Genomic DNA, 21295 nt, shown 5'->3' on the forward strand with positions numbered 1-21295 from the left:
ACTTCACCCCTGTGTCTGCATGGATTCTCTCTGGATATTCTGCTTTCCTCCCACAGTTGTGCAGGTTAGGTGGATTGGCCATTCTAAATTGCCCTTAGTATCTTAAAGGTTAGGTGGGGTTACAGGGTTATGGGGATAGGGTGGGACTCTTTCAGAAGGTCAGTGCAGACTTGATGGGCTGAATCGCCTCCTTCTGCACGGTAGGGATTCTATGATTCTATGTAAATGCAAACTGGTGTTGTTGAGACACGAGATAGATGACACACATGTTTTGTTAGCTTAGCTGGAAACGAAAGGTCGAAAAGGCTGTATCCAAAGGGGTGCTGGGAGTTTTCCTGAGTCTTTGGCATCATTCGATAACCCCCTCCTCCCCCTCCCCGGCCCCAGCCATGTGCCACCACAAAAATCAGGTTAACCTCACAGCTGCATGTGGGGCCTTGACTTGCAGATAATAGAATCATAGAATTTACAGTGCAGAAGGAGGCCATTCGTCCCATCGAGTGTGCATGGATCCTTACAAAGAGCACCCTACTGAAGCCCACGTATCTCCCTGTAACCCAGTAACTCCCACTTAATAATTTTTGGACACCAAGGGCAATTTAGCACGGCCAATCCACCTAATCCGCACATCTTTGGACTGTGGGAGGAAACCGGAGCACCCGGAGGAAACCCACGCAGACACGGGGAGAACGTGCAGACTCTGCACAGACAGTGACCCAGCCGGGAATCGTACCTGGGACCCCTGAGCTGTAAAGCAACCGTGCTAACCACTATGCTACCGTGATAACTGCCTCACTCACCTATTTGACAAGAGCTGCTGCTTTTCAAAGTAATTCATTGCAGGTGAAGTTTAAGATTTTGTTGAGCTGTGATAAACTGTTTCAGATTTCACAATTTTTCTTTCACGAAGAGCACCTTTCCCCACCGTACCTGGGGAGAATCGACCGGATTCAGCGTCGCAAACACATTAGGAGCACTGCAGAGATCTAGGGCTTAAATATCTGTCTTACTAAGATTACCTGTGCTGTGATGGCTCTGTACAGTCATAGTCAGCAGGCCCCCTTCTTAAACAAAATGTGGCCTTCAATCATCCTAAAGTCATTTTGCCCAGTTAATGCGAATTGATTTTGATTATCTTACCTCACTCGAAATATCCTGAGAACTTTAAACTCCAAATTTTTTTTTTAAATGGCAGAGATGTGTTGAAAAACCAATAATACACTTCAGAAGATTGAGAGTGCTTCAAGGTCCAGTACGATAGAATTTAAAAGGTCAATAGATTTCTCCAAGGATGTGAGGAAGCCTGGCAAATTAATCTTACAGTAGGAGCTATGCCTTGGTTTATCGAGTTTACCAGAGTCCGCAGTGACCTTTCCTCCCCAGGCCTCCCTGACACGCAAACCCAATGTCCTGCTGCAACTATTTCTGGATGAGCTACAGGTTCATTTGAAGTCTGTCCGTGGATATATCTCAAACACACTGAGAAACAGATAGCAAATTTTCTATGGAGTGAGGATTAATGTACAGATCTAGTCAGCCATCCATCACAGCCTATCTTTGTTCAAATAGGAGAGGTTATGCTCTGAATGACTGAGCAATTGTTGCACTTTCGGCATAGAGTGTCTGCTCACGTCTCTGGCCTGGTGTTGTGTTGGATGAGTACACTTGTTACATAAAGTTTAGACCGCAGAAAATAGGCCCAATTGATTCCACTTGATTTACAGCCCACATGAGGCAGCTTCTATGCTTTCTTTAATCGTATCAGCATTTTATTCCTCCCCCCCCGGCCCACCCACCACCTGATATGCTTCGCTTTAAATGCATCAAGCTCATCCCCATGTGGTCGTGAGTGTCACCTTCTCCCCACTCTCTGGAGAAAGAAGTTTCTCCCTAGTTTTTAATTGAATTATTGACTGCCTTAGATTTAATGATCCTGGTTTTGGAATCCCAACTTCCCCGAATAATGGTGAACAATAACATGTTCGCCACCCGAGCAGTATGTGTTTGTTAACTCCAATGCTTTACCTCTCGGGATCCTCTTTGGGATCTTGCTCTGGATTCCTGACCATCCCCCATTTTCAGCCTGCCACCAGTGGCAGGCCTTCAGCTGCCTAGGCCCAAAGTTTTGGAATTCCCTCGCTAAACCTCTCCGCCTCTCTATCTCGTCTTTGAAGATGCTTCTTCAAACTTATCTCTTTGACCAAGCTATTAGCCATCGGCCCTGATATCGCGTTGTGTGGCTCGGTGTGTAGTCTTGCTTGATCACACTCGTGTGAAGTTGCTTGCAATGCTTGACAATGTTGAATGTGATAAATAAATGCAAGTTGCTGTAGTTAGGTCTTTATGACCCTGAAGGCTCCTTTTATGCTATACCGAAAGTGCATCCCACATCTAAATCCAACAGAAACTGTGAACCTGTACCAGGAAAAGTTCTAATCGTCAGTAGAAGCAGCACATCCAACCCCACCAGGTTTCACAGTTAATGAATAGCCTCAGGTGAAAGGTTATCGAACCATTTAGAATCAAATGAAAAAGCAGGGTGGGGGGAACAAATCAAAAGACCAGGGGTGCATTAATGTAAATCTCTGCAGATGGCAGAACAGTTTGAGAAGCCCATTAAAAAAAAGCCTCTGGAAAATTTTTCTTAAAATATTCACCGAGTACAAAAGCAAGGAAACTTTGCTAAACCGTTTAAACTCAATGGTTAGGCCGAACCTGAAGTGTTGTGTTCAGTTCTGGACTGCACAATCTAAGGGGTGGATTCATCTGCCTCACCCATCACACGAAAGCCACGGACGACATGCCGACAATGGGGAACTCCATTGACCTCATGCGGGATTCTCTGGTCGCTGGGAGAATGTAGCCGGAGAACTCCGCCCTAAGAAGGATGCCAGGTTCTTGCCAGAGGGTGAGGAGGGGATGAACTAGAACATTCTCGCGGCAGAGTGGCTTCAGTTGTGTGGAAAAGAGTGATGGCTGTGGGACTGTCCTCCTGTGAGCAGGGCAGGTTATGAGGAGATTTAACCAACGTTCAAAAATCTGTATTGGATTTGCTGGAGTAAATCAGCAGAAAAGGTATTCATCGATAACCAAGGACACAGATTTAAGGCAATTGGGAAAAGAAACAGAGCGTAACATGAGCTGTTTTTTTCTCAATATGTTCTTGTGATTTGGAATGCAATGCATTAGAGGGTGTGAAAGCAGATTCATTCAGTCACTTCCAAAAGGGAGTTGGATTAATAATCAGCAAAGTAATATTTACAGGACAACCAGGAAAGAGCAGGGCAGTGGGATTAGTTGAATCGTTCAATCAAAGGGCCAGTACTGACACAATGGCCATGAAGGCCTCCTTCTGTGCTGTGCCATGTTACGATTCTTCGATCCTATAGGCTATTTTATATTTTTGTTCCCTTCGTCTGGACTCACATGCAAGTGGGAAAAATTACTTTGGATCATACTTATTAAAACCCTGCATATTTTTAAATACTTCTGTCAGCTTTACTCTCAGTATTCTGGGCAGCATGAGCAGCATGTTAGCATGGTGGTTAGCATAAATGCTTCACAGCTCCAGGGTCCCAGGTTCGATTCCTGGCTGGGTCACTGTCTGTGTGGAGTCTGCACATCCTCCCCGTGTGTGCGTGGGTTTCCTCCGGGTGCTCCGGTTTCCTCCCACAGTCCAAAGATGTGCGGGTTAGGTGGATTGGCCAGGCTAAATTGCCCTTAGTGTCCTAAAAAAAATAAGGTTAATGGGGGTTGTTGGGTTACTGGTATAGGTATGTGTGGGCTTGAGTAGGGTGATAATTGCTCAGCACAACATCGAGGGCCGAAGGGCCTGTTCTGTGCTGTTCTAATTCTAATTCTATTCTCTCTTCCAGAGGAAAGACGTGCAGCCTCCCCAATGGTTCACATTAGCTGTGTCCTCTCAAGCTGTCAGCCCGAAGAATCATTTCTGCACTTTCTCCAGTGTCGTCATATCGTTTTTCTATGAAGCACAGCTACAGGAGTGGTGTAAGCAGTGTTCGATATGCACTAAATATTACCTTAACACAACATTCGGGGAAAACGCATTGACCCAAAACGTTGGCCAGAATTTTGTGCTGCCATTTGCACTGGGCCGTTTTGCAATGGATTCGGGGCGGGGTAGGGGGATATCACGGGGGCCAAACAAAGGGGACTGACGACTGCGAGAATTCCCTCGGTAAATGTCCCTGGCCCCCTCCATTGCATGAAGCAGTTCCCGCTGAGAAAGGAGGAGGGAACACATATGAATTCATTAATATGTCATTAACGGGCAGTCCCGCTGTCGCCTCACTTGCCGTTCGATATTGCTCCCAGCGTCACGACGTCAAACCGGCTGGTTTTATAACAGCTTATTAAAAACAGGAATCTGGCAACCTCACTTCTGAAGGGGAGTTCAGAGGTCAGCGACCATTGAGCTCAGGCTGTGGGTCCGCTGCGGGTGAGATCTAATGAGAGCAGGCAGGCAGAAATAAGGTGCAAACAGTAATGTTTAATACATTGGCAAAGGTGGTTAAATCCTTTTGGAAGCACTATCTACAATTGTCAAACGACACCAGTGCCCATTCGGTGCAACTCATCTTTCTTCACCTTCCTCAACCCACCTCTGCAGCATCCACAGCGGAGGTGGAAGCAGCCTTCTGTCTGCCACGCCCTGTTATTTGTAATTAATTTGGCGGGTGTCCTCTGGGGTGCTTTCAGTGTGGCAGCGGCACTCTCATTAGTGGGCGAGCGAGGCTGGAGCTGGAATGGTCAAAGAAGGAAGTGAGTCAGATGGGCTGGGCAGTTGGAAAGCCCCGAGGAATCTCCTCCTTATGAGTGCTCAAGGGTCTCTGTCTTCCTCTTTGGGATAGAGGGGAGTGAGGTACAGAAGCCCTGTCGTCTTCTGCCGCTGGCACACATGGTTACCAACAAATGTTTGCCATGGAGTTCACACTCTCCATCATGGAGCTCATGTCCTGCATCACGGAGATCGTTCCCTCCACCTGTACAGGGCAGATATCCTGCACCAAAGTCTACACTACGGCCACCACACTCGCAGTTTTGATTGCTGCCTCAGAGGGCTGGCATGAAAACATCAGACAGAAGGCATCAGGACTCCTTCAGTCGGCCTTGCAATCCAAAGAGTGATTCCTGAATTCCGAACTCTGCCTCTGGAGTTCCAGGAACATCAGGATGGCCGAGTCCAGAGGCACGTCACCTGCCTGGGTCTCATCAGGGACCTGGCATCCAGCAGTGATCCGAGTGTCAGCTCGCTGGGATGTCCCGCCAGCTGCAAATCAGAAAAAGTGAAGTGCTCGTCACTTTGTGACACCAACGCTTCTCTACTACTAAGCTACACCGAGGCGTGTCTCTGCGCTGATGGTGGATGTGGTTGAAAGCTGTGTCCAGTCTTCAAGGTGCACATCTGAGAATTCCTGGAGCTGTTGTCTGGGCTGTTCTCATCCTCCCTGCCCGAAGGTGATATTGGCTGCTTCCTTGCTGTGCCTGCAGGAGAAGGGGGTTGGCACGATTGTGGCATAAGGAAATAAGAGATATAACTAACATGAGTTTCACGAGGTGCACGATGGCGTTGTGGGTCCTTACATTTATTTTTCATGCCAACCTTACGCTCGGCACAGGAGTGGTGCTTTCTCTCCCCGATGGTTGAGAGAGATCTTTTCAGCAAGGGGAGAGATGGGAAGAGTGTAAAGAGGTTGTGTGACAGGTATGCGTGTGAGAGTGAGTGAGCAGATGTTGATGAAGACAGTGACGTACCTGGCTGAATGGAGGGGGTCATTCATTCTCTTCCTGCACTGCATTCCCGACCCTCGTGAACTGGCAGTTGGCACTTACCAGCGCTACCATTGCTGTTCATGTTGGGTTGATTACCTTGCTGGAGGGTCACCTCCCTGCCTGAGGGTAAAGGATTCGGACTGTCACCTCCACCGCATCCAGCATTCTCTTTAGGTCTCGGTCTGAAAGCTTTGGCGTGGCCTTCCTGGCAGCCATATCTCACTCAGGTTCTCCCACCAAGTATGTCCTATGCTCCCGGGACCTGTTTCCTCATTTGAGCAAAAGTTACTCCAAAGGGGCCATCCCTTCCCTTTGAGGTACTTCCTCAATTCAACTTCCCAAATGGGACACTGACCTACTCTGCTGCTGATCGCTGCGACCACAAATTGTTGAGGGTTCATGAGGCATTCCATTGACTGCATGGCCATTTTTCCTATCTTATGCTCTCTTTTAAATTTGGAATGAGGGATATTAAGGTGGTGTTGTAGACACGGGTACGGCTTTCGCTAATTTCCGGAATGCAAACTCCCGACAGTTTTTTGCAACAAAATCTATCAGTTTTACCTTATAACCCTGTTAGTTACGCATGCAAAAACACACTTCCGAATTACGAGGATTGATCAGAACTGCTTGAACTCTTGTGGTTGTTTCTGTTCCCAATTGGATTTCTGATTTCAAATTTCTGGGTTCTCTCGGAGCGGAGGGGCCACTTCTAACTCGAGTCCCACCAGAGTCGCCACTAAATGTTGCTCGTTCTGGTGAGTGTGCTTTAGAATCAATTGGCTCTGTTTTATTACCTTGCTCTAGAGTCGCCAGGTATCTTTATGACACCACCACGAGGTTCAAGGTCAAGTGCTGATCAATAACTCGGTACACCAATTAGTAAGGTTCAAATCAAAACACGTTTATTATATACACAGTTAATTGCTACTCATGCATAAACACTACAAAACTCTACCACTGCAGGCCAATACTTATCTTTGGAAAAGAACCCACTGGGTCAGGGAACAATGGCCTCTTGTTCAATCCTGGGGCTGGGGGCTTCCAACTGGTACGGACTAAGGGTCAGGAACGCCTATCTCATAGCGTGCGTTGACTGGACACTTACTTTTCGGTGTAGCTGTTAGCCAGGCCTCTCCTTCTCACGGTCAAGAGTTCTTCCAAGCTGCTAAGATGTTCTGCTGGGAGGGCCGGCTAAGAGACTGAATTGAACTTGGGACCTGCCTTTTATAGGCCCCAGGGGCTTCGCCGCACCTTTGGGCCCCGTTCCTGCCTCCAATCGATTGGATCCACGTACCAATCGATCGGTTTGAATTCCCCCAATACTGGGGCTGTTCCCTGATCGCTGGGCGTTCCTTGGGTGCTCGTTAGTCTCTTTTGTCTTGGATTCCTGCTGGTGCCGAGGAGTGTGACTTGTTTTGACCGTTCCCGATTGTTACCATTGTGCCCAGGAATCGCTCATTAATATTCAGGTTGCTGGTTTCAATGCTGTCTGCTTTCTGCGAGTCGAATATACAGGAAAACTTTGCAAACTGCTTGTTTCTCTGAGCCTGTCCATTTTTCCCTGCGTTCTTTGCGAATCTTCATTTTAAACTAGGGAAGTGGCCAACCCAGGTGGCTATACCATCTTCTGCTTTGGACTTGGTACAAGCGCTGCGGAGGCATTTATGTGGAGCTCCCCAGTAATTGGAGCATTCAGCTTGAAGTCGGGCCATGCGACTCAGATTCTGACCGCCACCAAAGGAGTACGAAGACTGGGAAAAAAACATTCCTGTTGTCTTGTTATGCTCTTGGCGTAGCATAAACTGATTCCTTGATGTTCACTCTGACAAAGGAAGGTTCAGACATGGAGATATCTTTAACACGTTTATTGAACTATTTACAATTCTCCTACTCGGATTCGCCTCTACTGTTAATCCTTCTATAGCTACTTAGACTGACGAACTAGTCTGCTACAATCCATGTGGTGGGTGTGATGTTGAATCAACTCTGTGTCTGTACTCACTGAGTGTCTCCACTGGAAAGAGGAAGATTATGTGTGCTGTGTCCTTTATATATGGGTTGGTGTAATGTCCTCCTGTGTTGGTGTCACCTCTGTGTGTATTGTGAATGCCCATTGGTCGTGTCCTATCTTACTGACCTACTGGTCGAGTGTCTGTGTGTCATGTCTCTGGTGCTCCCTCTAGTGTCTAGCTAGTCTATGTGTACTTACATTAACCCCTTGTGTATCTACAGTGATGCATATCAGCACATCCCCCCTTTTTTCATGTTACATATTTTCTGTACACTGTTAAAGAAAATTGAACAAAAAAACAGGTATATAAGCGATGATCTGTACAAGTTATGATAACAGTCATTAAACAATAAGTCCAACTCATTTGAATGAGTCCAAAACCCATCAATTATCATGGTCGAATGTCTTTCTTGTTGGATTGGTGAGTTGGTGATTTTGATGGTGGCATGTCCTTGTGAATACCATCAGTGTCCCTGTGCATAAGGAACCAAGAAGTGGTCAAATCACTTTGTTGTCTGGTTTGGAGTCTTTTTTTCTTCCGATGCTCGTGATAGCGAATGTTGGATGGCATCTGTCCTGAAAGCCAGGTTGCCTGTTGGTAGTGCAGCACACGTGAATTGGAAAGATGCATCGTCCTGCCATGGTATGTCATTGTACTGAGCTGACCAGTAACAGTGTCCCTCATGGGCAGAGTTGTACCATGTCGTACTAGTCGTAGTTCCATTGGTGTAGTCTTTGTCGTGCTTGCTGGTGACGATGTTGCCTTTGGTACGCGTCATGTCGTTGTCTTTGATATGGTTTTCATAGGTCGTGATGTTGTGTCAGTTGGTTTTGTTGCCGTGTTTGCTGCGCTCAATACGAGTCCTTCACACATTTACTCGTGTCAGCATGCTTTGTGGCATCTGCTGTTTTCTTGAACGTGCCGTCACTGAGTTTGTGGCGCTCCCCGTCTGGAGTCATGTCCGGCTTACTTGAATCAGCTTTGGCTTGTGGTTACTCTCCATCTGGAGTCCGGTCTGTTTCACCTGAGTCAGTGTTGGTTTGTCGATGCTCCCCGTCTGGAGTCATGGCAGGTTCACTGGAGTCGGCTGAGATTTCTTGATGCTCCACTTCAGGAGTCAAAACGTTCAGGAATTTGCTTGTGGAGAGGCTGGAGCGAATGAGGTTTGAAGTAACGTGGTGTCACCGGAGTCACCAGTGGTCTCACTGTGATCGTCGAGTGCATCTGTACACACTAGCTGATGCCTGTCACATTGCACATCTTGTATGGGAAGTGGGATGCTGTCGTCACTTGTCTCACATACAGTGGGTAGAGCCTCAGTAGCTTCTTGTTGTTCACTTGAGCTGGGTAGACTGTCAGAGTCTTCTTCTGGTGGCTCAAACAATGTGGGTGGACTGTCATAGTCGCTTTGTTGTTCACTTGAGCATGGCAGACTGTCATAGTCTTTCTGATGTTCACTTGAGCGTGGCGGACTTGCATCGTCTGCTGCTGGTTGCTCAGAGGAGGTTGCTGGACCCTCATGGTCTTGTTCATGCAAGGACTGCGCTTTGGAGTCTTGCGTTGCATCTATGATGGAGGCTGTCCACAAGCTCGCTGTGGAGCTTGTGTCACTCGAGTCACTTCTTGTTCATGCAAGAACTGCGGTGTGGAGTCTTGCATTTCTTCTATCGTGGAGTCTGTCCACGAGCTCGCTGTGGAGACGTGCAGGTGTCTCGCTGTTGAGTCTGTCATTGCTTCCTGTGTGGAGTCGGGAACCCTTAGCGGTGTGTGGACCACTCTCTGTCTGGCAGCAGGCCGCTCTCTGTGGGCTTGTACTGCTCTCTGTCTCTTGGTGTCAGGCCGCAGCATAATCCTGGACTCACGGGTCGGGATGTCATATATGCTGGGCTGAAGATCCTCAAATCCGAAGAACACATCTGCGTCTGTGTCGGATTCGGTACTGGGGTCGCCATCTCGAATGATGAAACCTTCGTCTGAGTCATAGTCTTCTATGACCATATCATCACTTTTTGTATCGGAGCTGGCATTGGGCTCGTGATGTCCAAAAAAGAAATCAAGGTCGGAGTCGTAGTATTCAAGGACTGTATCATCTCTTTGGGTGGTGCTAACTTCTTGTTGCAGGGTTCTGCGGAGGTTACTTTCAGCTACTGGTTGAATTTCAGGCACTGTGCTGTCGTTCCAGGTGAAAGAATCAGGTTTTACAGCTTTTAATTTTTTTTTTTGTATTTTGGGGCATTTCCCCTTTAAGTGGGCGTGGTATGGGGCCTCTGACGTCACGAAGCGTGTGACGTAGGACGTAGGAAGCGCTTGGGCATGCTCAGATAGCTGTTCGTTTACTTGGGACCTTTTTCTCAACTGTGCATGTGTAGCACCTTTACCAAGATGGCTGCAATTCAAAACTGCAGATTTCAGCTGCAAACCTACCTCGTGGTGAGTTTTGGTGCTTCTTTTACCGTTTTTTCTTGTAGTCTCCTCGCAGAATTCTTGGAATTTGTCCAGGACTGCCTGGAAATCGCTCTTGTTTTGCCCCTTTGAGTATTTGAAGGTCTGGAAGATTTCAGCTGCTTCTGGACCCGTGATGGTAAGTAGAAGCTTTATTTTCTCTGCATCCGCCATGCCATTACCAGGTAGATCTCGAATCTCTGCCTGAACCAACGCCAATTTTCGCTGAGATTGCCTTGGTACCTCAGCTGCTGCGGAACCGGAATCCCGAATATTGTCTTGCCTGGCTGTTGTTGCTGGTTGTCACTGCTTGCTGAGTTGTAACTATATGGATTAAAACAGTCACTCAACTGGTACCATGTCTTGTTATGCTCTTGGCATAGCATAAGCTGCTTCCTTGATGTTCACTCTGACAATGGAAGGTTCAGACGTGGAGATAACTTCAACATGTCTATTGAACTATTTACAATTCTCCTACTCGGATTCGCCTCTACTGGTAATCCTTCTATAGCTACTCAGACTGACGAACCAGTCTGCTACAATCCATGTGGTGGGTGTGATGTTGAATCACCTCTGTGTCTGTACTCACTGACTGTCTCCACTGGAAAGAGGAAGATCATGTGTGCTGTGTCCTTTATAAGGGTTGGTGTAATGCCCCCCTGTGGTAGTGTCACCTCTGTGTGTATCGTGAATGCCCATTGTTGTGTCCTATCTTACTGACCTACTGGTTGAGTGTCTGTGTGTCATGTCTCTGGTGCTCCCTCTCGTGTCTAGCAAGTCTACATGTACTTACATTAACCCCTTGTGTATGTACAGTGATGCATATCACCATACCTGTCTAAGTGGCTAAAGATATGATAGGGAAAACCGTCGGTGGGCAACATCCCAGTTTTCACGCCTGACTTGACACTTTGCCAAAATATCAGAAAATTCCACCTGTTAGCTCTAGTTTTCTCTTTGTAGATACTACCAGACCTTCTACCTTCAGTTTTTTACTTCAGATCTCCCACATCTACAATATTCTGCTGCAGTGACATTATCTCCCTGAGTTTGTATTCTATTGCTCTGGAAATGAATTCTGAGATTTTGTCTGCATCCTTCATTGTAATACACACCATACGTTTTCAATCTTGCATTTCTCACCAACCCCTAACACCACCCCATCTCTCCCCTGCCCCCCACCCCACCCACCCCCGTGTAGATATGGTACTCCTCAGGGACGAGCTACAGTCCTGGGCTAATTCCTTATTGGCAGTTTTACCTGCTTACAATGCTGTCTTGAAACTTAAGCCCAGGTTTTCTGTCAATAGGAAAGCTGTCAAGTTAAAGATCAATATTGCAAACGTGGAAAAGACTTCAGGTGACTGAAAGAAAAGTCATCTCATGGATAAAAATGTCAAGTCTATTTCATACTATTGCTAGGGTAGCCTGATGTAAATTACATACAGATTTTAACTATTTTCCAGTTGTTTTTATGGACGCCGTCTGGACATCTATCAAGATCGGAGGTCTGAAGTCTGTTATTTACTGAGAGAGTTTTATGGGCTTTGAAATGTTACAATATGGCTTTTGATTTCTGTTTATAAAGTAGATAACGGGTAAGGAGGATGAAGGGGTGAAGTTACTGAGGGGGGTGAAGCGACGGTGTGAGGGAATGCGAGAGAGTGAGGCTGGTGAAGATGACGGGGGTTTCAAAGTGCTGAGAAGGTTTTACTATCTTGAGGTGAGGTGCTGATTGAAGCACCAGGCTGAGGCTTTTTGGAAACAGAGGCAGGGCTTTTAATCTCCTGCATTGGTCCACCTGTCTTGGGACTGCCTCCAGGTCAGAACATCGTGCCTGCCAGCAGAGGTGGGATCGCAATGGCGGGATTGGTCTCACCTCCCAATTCCCACTCCAACATGATAAAATGGCATTTAATCCTTTACGTCCATTTGAGGGAGCAGTTTGGGTCTACATTTATCCAGGATATGTACATGGAACTGCGCAGCACTCTTGGTACTGCACTAAAGTGTTTGCCTTGGCCCAATGATGGTACTCTCTCCTCTCAGTCAGAATGCTGAGTGTTCAAATCCAACTCCAGAGTCATGCATTTAATCTCGGCTGATATTCTAACGCAACACTGATGTATTGTTGTCAAGGTTGCCTTTCAGATGAAATTCTGAAACCTTTCAGGCAGGTGTAAAAGTTCCTTTGCGATTATTTCAGGGGAGTTCTCCTTTCGACATACATTGTATCAGCAATTCATAACTGATCAAAAATGGATCCTCTCTATTACAATCAGAGGAGTCCCCAAAAAGTTTGAAGCAAACTGGTTTATTCCAAAAGTAAATGCAAGCCACAAAGTGGCGGGAAGTACAACTAGACCCAACCGGGACCAGCCCAAGATGCCGGTTCCCTACCTGGCCACCTTATTGGTGGATTTTAAGGAGACCCGCTGTTGGGCCTCTGCCCCTCAGCAAGGGAACTCATATTCAGAGATCAATCAGATTATCCCTTTGGATCTTGTGGGGGTTATAACATCTCTCCCACCCTGAAGCCCACAAACCCCTCTGTCATAGAAGGTGGAGGAGGCCTCTTTCTTTGCGTTGCCCGCAATTGCGCTTCCGGCGGTTGTGCATGTAAGGCAACGAGGAGCATCACTGCCATGCCAATCGTCCGGGGGGTGCTGACGGCGACCACTCCCTGGTGAAACTATCGTCCGAAACTATGGACGCTCATGTCTCCATGTCGGACCCTGAGTCTTCCATCGGTGTCTGGGCCCCTGCGAGGTGTTGCCCTTGGCCCTTGGGTGACAAGCAGGAGGGATGGAGGGTTGACTCATCCGGTGGGTCCAGCCCTGGTGCAGGATCCCTGCTTTTACGATGGTCGACACACTTTCACACCGTCCGCTCCTTGGTTTGCACCAGAATAATTACAGCCCAGCCCTTTCCACTATGGTCCCGGTATCCACCAACCACCGTCTCCAAAGGTCTGGACAAATACCATTTCCCGAGGCCGAAAACCTTTGTCCTGCATTTGTTTGCTGTGGTATTCTTTGTGGAGATCCTGCTTTCTCTCCACTTTCCCACCAATACCAGGGAATGTCAGGCTCAGGCGGATCCTCAGCCTTCGGTCCATCAGTAGTTCCGCCGATGCCACTCTGGTCGTTATGTATGGTGTAGTACGATGGCTGAATAGGAACCACACCAACCTCATCTCTACGGATACCATGGCCTGTTTCCTCATACCCCACTTAAACATCGGTAACTTAAACATTTGAAAAGAGGTGGTATGGAACAGTCCAAATGTGTTTTGTCCCGTTCGACTTCATGAAGTGCAAGAAGTTCTCGCTAGTAAAATGGATGCTGTTAACAAGCACCTCCGGGATGCATGGGAAGTGAATTAAGGTGCAACTTCTCAATGGTAGCTCTCAAAGTGATGAACAACCTTCAATAAGTGTCTCACCATTTGGAATGAATGTCCACTGTTAGTCGGAACATCGAGCTTTGAAAAGATCCGGTGAAGTCAGCAAGAAACCGTACCCAGGTTCAGACTGGCCACTCCAAGGGGTGAAGGAGCACAGCTGGTGGAATTTTGGACGCTCCTAACACGAGATACATTCCTGCACCAACTGCTTGATGTCACTATCAGTGTCATGTCAGAGTACCTTTAAGAAATAGATGTTGAAGCAATGTACCTTTAAGAAATGAAGCAGCTCATATTACTGAAGTGATGTCAGAGGAGGGAGCTGAGCTGAGCTCACTTCTGCTTTTTGGGAGTTTTAGTTTCAGTTTTGAGGAAAAGAGCTTGGGTGTGTCTGTGTTTGCAGTGAGCTGGATTCTGCTGTGACCTCTGCCAGAAAAGACTATCTCTGAATCATTTGGGTGATTTAAACTCATAATAGTAATGTCTTTAACCTGATGTGTTTCTGTTGTTAAAGGTGTTAAGTCTTTTGGAGGTTTAAAGAAACATTTTGAGGGATTATTTGGTGTTGTATTATTTTCGGGGTTATCTTTGAAGTAAGGGGTGGTAAGTGATCCAATGTTTATTTAACAAGATTAAGTTCAATTCATGGAATAAACATTGTTTTGTGTTTAAAAACCCACATGTCCATAATTGTAATACCACACCTGGAGACCAAGCCGTGTGCTTCAAAAGCAACCATACATTAAAGGGAGAGGTTGATTGAACTCCATCATACATTTTGTGGTTCTGCAAACGCTACTCCCATGACAATTGGGGGCTCGAGGGGGATAAAAGTCTATCTATCGGATTGGCTTTTGTGAACTTAAAGACAGTGAAGGATTGTTGCTTTTCTGGTGTGGTATTTTAGTTTAAGTGGGGAGAGTGTTGTGAACAATGGCTCTTTGAGAGGCTCAGAAGTTTTTGGGGGTGGAGAATGTCACATGCAGTACCTTAAGGACAGAGACGAAAAGCAGACTGTTAGATTTGGCAAAAACATTGCAGTTAACATTACCTGACAGAATGCGGAAAGATGAGGTAATTGTGACAGTGGTTGAGCATTTAAAGATGCCCGAGATAGAGTCTGACTCATTGGAAATGGCAAAAAGTCAGTTGCAAATTAAACAAATGGAACATGAGAAAGAATTAAAGCAGCTTGAATACAAAACTTTTATACCCCTTAGGCCCACAACTACAGACCTAGCAAGGATCATTTGAGTTAGGAGTATAAATAACCAGAGATGGTCCCACATCTTGCAGAAACTTTGAGGCAACAAAGACTCAAGATCAGTCAATCAGTTAAGCTTTACTACCAGTTAATGAAAAAAAAAAATCCACACTTTGAAAAAAAAACACACAGAGGATCTACTTCAGAGTAATAGTTAGTGGCAGCGGGTATGGGACTGTTAGCTGAGCTTACTTGAACATAGAACATAGAACAATACAGCGCAGTACAGGCCCTTCGGCCCTCGATGTTGCACCGACATGGAAAAAAACTAAAGGCCATCTAACCTACACTATGCCCTTATCATCCATAGGCTTATCCAATAAACTTTTAAATGCCCTCAATGTTGGCGAGTTCACTACTGTTGCAGGTAGGGCATTCCACGGCCTCACCACTCTTTGCGTAAAAAACCCACCTCTGACCTCTGTCCTATATCTATTACCCCTCAATTTAAGGCTATGTCCCCTCGTGCTAGCCACCTCCATCCGCGGGAGAAGGCTCTCGCTGTCCACCCTATCTAACCCTCTGATCATTTTGTATGCCTCTATTAAGTCACCTCTTAACCTTCTTCTCTCTAACGAAAACAACCTCAAGTCCATCAGCCTTTCCTCATAAGATTTTCCCTCCATACCAGGCAACATCCTGGTAAATCTCCTCTGCACCCGTTCCAAAGCTTCCACGTCCTTCCTATAATGAGGCGACCAGAACTGTACGCAATACTCCAAATGCGGCCGCACTAGAGTTTTGTACAACTGCAACATGACCTCATGGCTCTGGAACTCAATCCCTCTACCAATAAAGGCCAACACACCATAGGCCTTCTTCACAACCCTATCAACCTGGGTGGCAACTTTCAGGGATCTATATACATGGACACCGAGATCCCTCTGCTCATCCACACTACCAAGAATTTTACCATTAGCCAAATATTCCGCATTCCTGTTATTCTTTCCAAAGTGAATCACCTCACACTTCTCCACATTAAACTCCATTTGCCACCTCTCAGCCCAGCTCTGCAGCTTATCTATGTCCCTCTGTAACCTGCAACATCCTTCCGCACTGTCTACAACTCTACCGACTTTAGTGTCGTCTGCAAATTTACTCACCCATCCTTCTGCGCCCTCCTCTAGGTCATTTATAAAAATGACAAACAGCAACGGCCCCAGAACAGATCCTTGTGGTACGCCACTCGTAACTGAACTCCATTCTGAACATTTCCCATCAACTACCACTCTCTGTCTTCTTTCAACTAGCCAATTTCTGATCCACATCTCTAAATCACCCTCAATCCCCAGCCTCCGTATTTTCTGCAATAGCCGACCGTGGGGAACCTTATCAAACGCTTTACTGAAATCCATATACACCACATCAACTGCTCTACCCTCGTCTACCTGTTCAGTCACCTTCTCAAAGAACTCGATAAGGTTTGTGAGGCATGACCTACCCTTCACAAAACCATGCTGACTATCCCTAATCATATTATTCCTATCTAGATGATTATAAATCGTATCTTTTATAATCCTCTCCAAGACCTTACCCACCACAGACGTTAGGCTCACCGGCCTATAGTTACCGGGGTTATCTCTACTCCCCTTCTTGAACAAAGGGACCACATTTGCTATCCTCCAGTCCTCTGGCACTATTCCTGTAGCCAATGATGACCTAGAAATCAAAGCCAAAGGCTCAGCAATCTCTTCCCTGGCTTCCCAGAGAATCCTAGGATAAATCCCATCAGGCCCCGGGGACTTATCTATTTTCACCTTGTCCAGAATTGCCAACACTTCTTCCCTACGCACCTCAATGCCATCTATTCTAATAGCCTGGGTCTCAGCATTCTCCTCCACAATATTATCTTTTTCCTGAGTGAATACTGACGAAAAATATTCATTTAGTATCTCGCTTATCTCCTCAGCCTCCACACACAACTTCCCACCACTGTCCTTGACTGGCCCTACTCTTACCCTAGTCATTCTTTTATTCCTGACATACCTATAGAAAGCTTTTGGGTTTTCCTTGATCCTACCTGCCAAAGACTTCTCATGTCCCCTCCTTGCTCGTCTTAGCTCTCTCTTTAGATCCTTCCTCGCTTCCCTGTAACTATCAAGCGCCCCAACTGAAACTTCACGCCTCATCTTCACATAGGCCTCCTTTTTCCTCTTAACAAGAGATTCCACTTCTTTGGTAAACCACGGTTCCCTCGCTCGACCCCTTCCTCCCTGCCTGACTGGTACGTACTTATCAAGAACATGCAATAGCTGTTCCTTGAACAAGCTCCACATATCCAGTGTGCCCAACCCTTGCAGCCTACTTCTCCAACCTACACATCCTAAGTTATGTCTAATGGCATCATAATTGCCCTTCCCCCAGCTATAACTCTTGCCCTGCGGGGTATACTTATCCCTTTCCATCACTAACGTAAAGGTCACCGAATTGTGGTCACTGTCTCCAAAGTGCTCACCTACCTCCAGATCTAACACCTGGCCTGGTTCATTACCCAAAACCAAATCCAATGTGGCCTCGCCTCTTGTTGGCCTGTCAACATATTGTGTCAGGAAACCCTCCTGCACACATTGTACAAAGAACGACCCATCTATTGTACTCGAACTATATCTTTTCCAGTCAATATTTGGAAAGTTAAAGTCTCCCATAACAACTACCCTGTTACTTTCGCTCTTTTCCAGAATCATCTTCGCCATCCTTTCCTCTACATCCCTAGAACTATTAGGTGGCCTATAGAAAACTCCCAACAGGGTGACCTCTCCTTTCCTGTTTCTAACCTCAGCCCATACTACCTCGGAAGAAGAGTCCCCATCTAGCATCCTTTCCGCCACCGTAATACTGTTCTTGACTAGCAGCGCCACACCTCCCCCTCTTTTGCCCCCTTTTCTGAGCTTACTAAAACACCTAAACCCCGGAACCTGCAACAACCATTCCTGTCCCTGCTCTATCCATGTCTCTGAAATGGCCACAACATCGAAGTCCCAGGTACCAACCCATGCTGCCAGTTCCCCGACCTTATTTTGTATACTCCTGGCATTGAAGTAGACACACTTCAAACCATCTACCTGAACACTGGCACCCTCCTGCGAAGTAAAATCTGTGCTCTTGACCTCTATACTCTCAATCTCCCGTACCCCAAAACTACACTCCAGGTTCCCATGCCCCTGCTGAATTAGTTTAAACCCCCCCAAAGAGCACTAACAAATCTCCCCCCCAGGATATTGGTGCCCCTCAGGTTCAGATGTAGACCATCCTGTCTATAGAGGTCCCACCTTCCCCAGAAAGAGCCCCAGTTATCCAGAAATCTGAACTGAGAACTGCTATGAATAACATAATTTAATGACAGACAGCAAAGTTAGTCAGGGAGGCAGGAATGATTGGTATGTGACATATATGGGCAGGGCTGGCTCAAGGTACCGGCAACTCGGGCAGTCGCCCGGGGCGCCATGTGCTAGGGGCGCCGTGTAAAAGTCTCGGGTCCCGCGCATGCGCAGTTGGGCCGGTGCCAACCAGCGCATGCGCGGTGGCCGCCCTCCCTCAGGCCGCCCCGCACAAACATGGCGGATGGCTCCAGGCTCGCCGGTGGTCACTCCGCCCCCCCCCCCTCGGGCCCCCTCCGGCCGCCCCCCCCTCCGGCCGCCCCGGCCCCGGCTCCCCCCCCTCGGCCGCCCCCCCCCTGCCCCCCCCCCCCCCCCCCCCCCCCCGAAGGGCACCGAAGTTCAGCTTGCCCGGGGCGCCAGCAACCCTAGGTCCGGCGCTGCATATGGGTTCGTTTGAGGGGTGATCATTGAATCACATGCACGGTGTACGTACGGAACATCTGGGAGGTTACATGCCCCAAAGGCTGTATTAAACACACCCTGCAGCCCTCATATCATTTCATTGTGGTCAGTTGGAGTTCTGTAAACATCTTCCATGACCAAAAGGGGGAAGTGTTGGGGGGCATTTTGTGATACTGGACTATGATATAAATTATAGGTGGCCCCGTAACTACATTTGTGCTCCTATATTACTTTTGAACAGTTCTGATGAAACAAAAGGTACTCATTGGCTTAGATGTCTGTTTAGAAGAGGCAATTTGTAGAAATAGATTATTTATACACAATGCTGTTAATATCAGAAAAGACAGAAAATGGCTGTTAGCTATTTTGTGATATTAATGACACAAAATGGCTGAACAAGCCACATTCCCTGGAAACTGTCTCATGAGACCCAAGCGTGGGTATGTACAGGAGAGTGTCCCAACAGCCGCTGATAACAGCTTCACAGAACAAGACTTACAATGTATCCTTGATAAAGGTCCCCTGCTGTAGACTGGACACATCATTATGTTAGTTTTGAATGACTTCTATATGAAGTTAGGGGCGGGTAAGACAACACCCACTTTCACCATATATGTGATGATTGACTACATGTAATAAGTGTGACGCGAATATAGTTGATTGATTGTATGTAAATGAGAATACAAACTAATTCCGCCCCTTGAATCTGGACATTAACCCGTGTGAGCTTTAACTCAAGTGAGAGAAGGTGCTGTCACAGGCTGCGGAGTCTGAGACCTTCCCTCCCAGAATTCTGAAATAAACTGTTTTTTTTACTTATACTCAGGCCTTCGTGTGAATATTTTCACCCCTAACAGTTTAAATACCCACGTGTCCATAATTGTAATACCACACCTGGAGACCAAGCCGTGTGCTCCAAAAGCAACAATACATTAAAGGGAGAGGTTGGTTGAACTCCATGATACATTTTGGGGTTCTGAAAAAGCCGCTCCCATAACACTATCAAGTTCTGATCACTGCATGTTGTTTCTTGCGAGCATCTACATCTTGGACACTCCTGGGTGTCCATTGTGCACATCCTGCAATATATCTTTCTGCCATGGCCCAGAATATGGGCTCCCCCAAAAAGAATGCCTTTCTCCATGCTAAGCTCTTGCTGCTTAACTGCAGCTCCTCAGGCAACCTTCCCTGTTGTCCCCTGTGCAGGATGATGTGGCATAGCTTCGCTAAGGTCGGATCCTTTTGCGTCCACTCATGAATCTGTGAGGTGGTGACCGGTGAAATTCAGTGCTGACATAACTTCGTCTGCCACTGGCAGAGATGGGGGGGGGGGGGGGGGGGGGGCATGTCGGTGATGGTAGTCGGCTCAAAGCTTCATGCCCGCAATCTACGCGCCTGGGCAATACACGAACACACAATCATATGCTGCCAATAGTAGCGCACAACACTGCATGCGGTCCAACGCTAACAGCGGAATAGCCCTGTACTCCTTAAACAACCCGATCAATAGTTTTTAGTCCGTTATGATCATAGAACACCGGCTATAGACATATTGGTGGAATTTCATTACTGCAAAGATGACGGGCAGCCGCTCCTTCTCAACCTGAGTGTATTTGCACTCTGCATGGCCCAAATCCTCGAAACGTGGGCTATTGGCCTTTCCATCCCATTGTCCATCTGGCTACATAACACTGCCCCAAATTCCTATGGAGAGCCATCACATGTGTTGAGGAGTGGCCTGCAAGTGTCTTAATGCATCAACAACGTTGAGGACGACAGTTTTTGTTTCACGGTGGCAAATTACTCTTCTTGCATGCTCCGTAGTGGTAATGTTTAAGCAGTGCATGCTGTGGTGCTCGGGTAGTTGCCAAATTTAGGACGAATTTGTCTTAACACTTTACAAGTCCGAGGAATGACCATCGTTTGGTCGCATTCTCAGGTGTAGGGGCCTATTTGATGACCCATACCTTCTCTTCCATTGGGTGCAAGCCCAACCTATCAACCTCGGACCCCAGGTACGTGACCTCTTTTGCATGAAAAATGCACTTGCTCATTTTTAGATGAATGCCTGCTTCAGCAAACTGGTGATGGACTTCCTCTAAGTTGGTCAGGTGCTCCTTTTTGTTGGTCAGGTGCTCCTTTTTGGCGGCTCCGGTGATTAGGCCAACATCCAAGCCACACATGGAAGCCTTTGGAGGATATTCTCCATGACCCTCTGAAAAATCTCACAAGCAGATCATACCCCGAATGAAAGTCTGGTATATTTGTAAAGACCCCTATGGGTTTGATGGTCATGAAACTTCTGGAGGCCGTGTCCAGCTCCAACTGGAGATACGAGTGACTCATGTCTAGTTTTGAAAAGGAGTGGCCTCCAGCCATTGTCACATAGAGTTCCTCTATTGGGCGGCACGGTGGAACAGTGGTTAGCACTATTGCTTCACAGCTCCAGAGTCCCAGGTTCGATTCCCGGTCTGGGTCACTGTCTGTGCAGAGTCTGCAGATTCTCCCCGTGTCTGCGTGGGTTTCCTCTGGGTTCTCTGTTTCCTCCCACAGTCCAAAGATGTGCAGGTTCGGTGGATTCCCCTTAGTGTCCAAA

The sequence above is a fragment of the Scyliorhinus canicula genome, chromosome 13 (assembly GCF_902713615.1).
Source record: "Scyliorhinus canicula chromosome 13, sScyCan1.1, whole genome shotgun sequence".
Classification (NCBI taxonomy): Eukaryota; Metazoa; Chordata; class Chondrichthyes; order Carcharhiniformes; family Scyliorhinidae; genus Scyliorhinus; species Scyliorhinus canicula.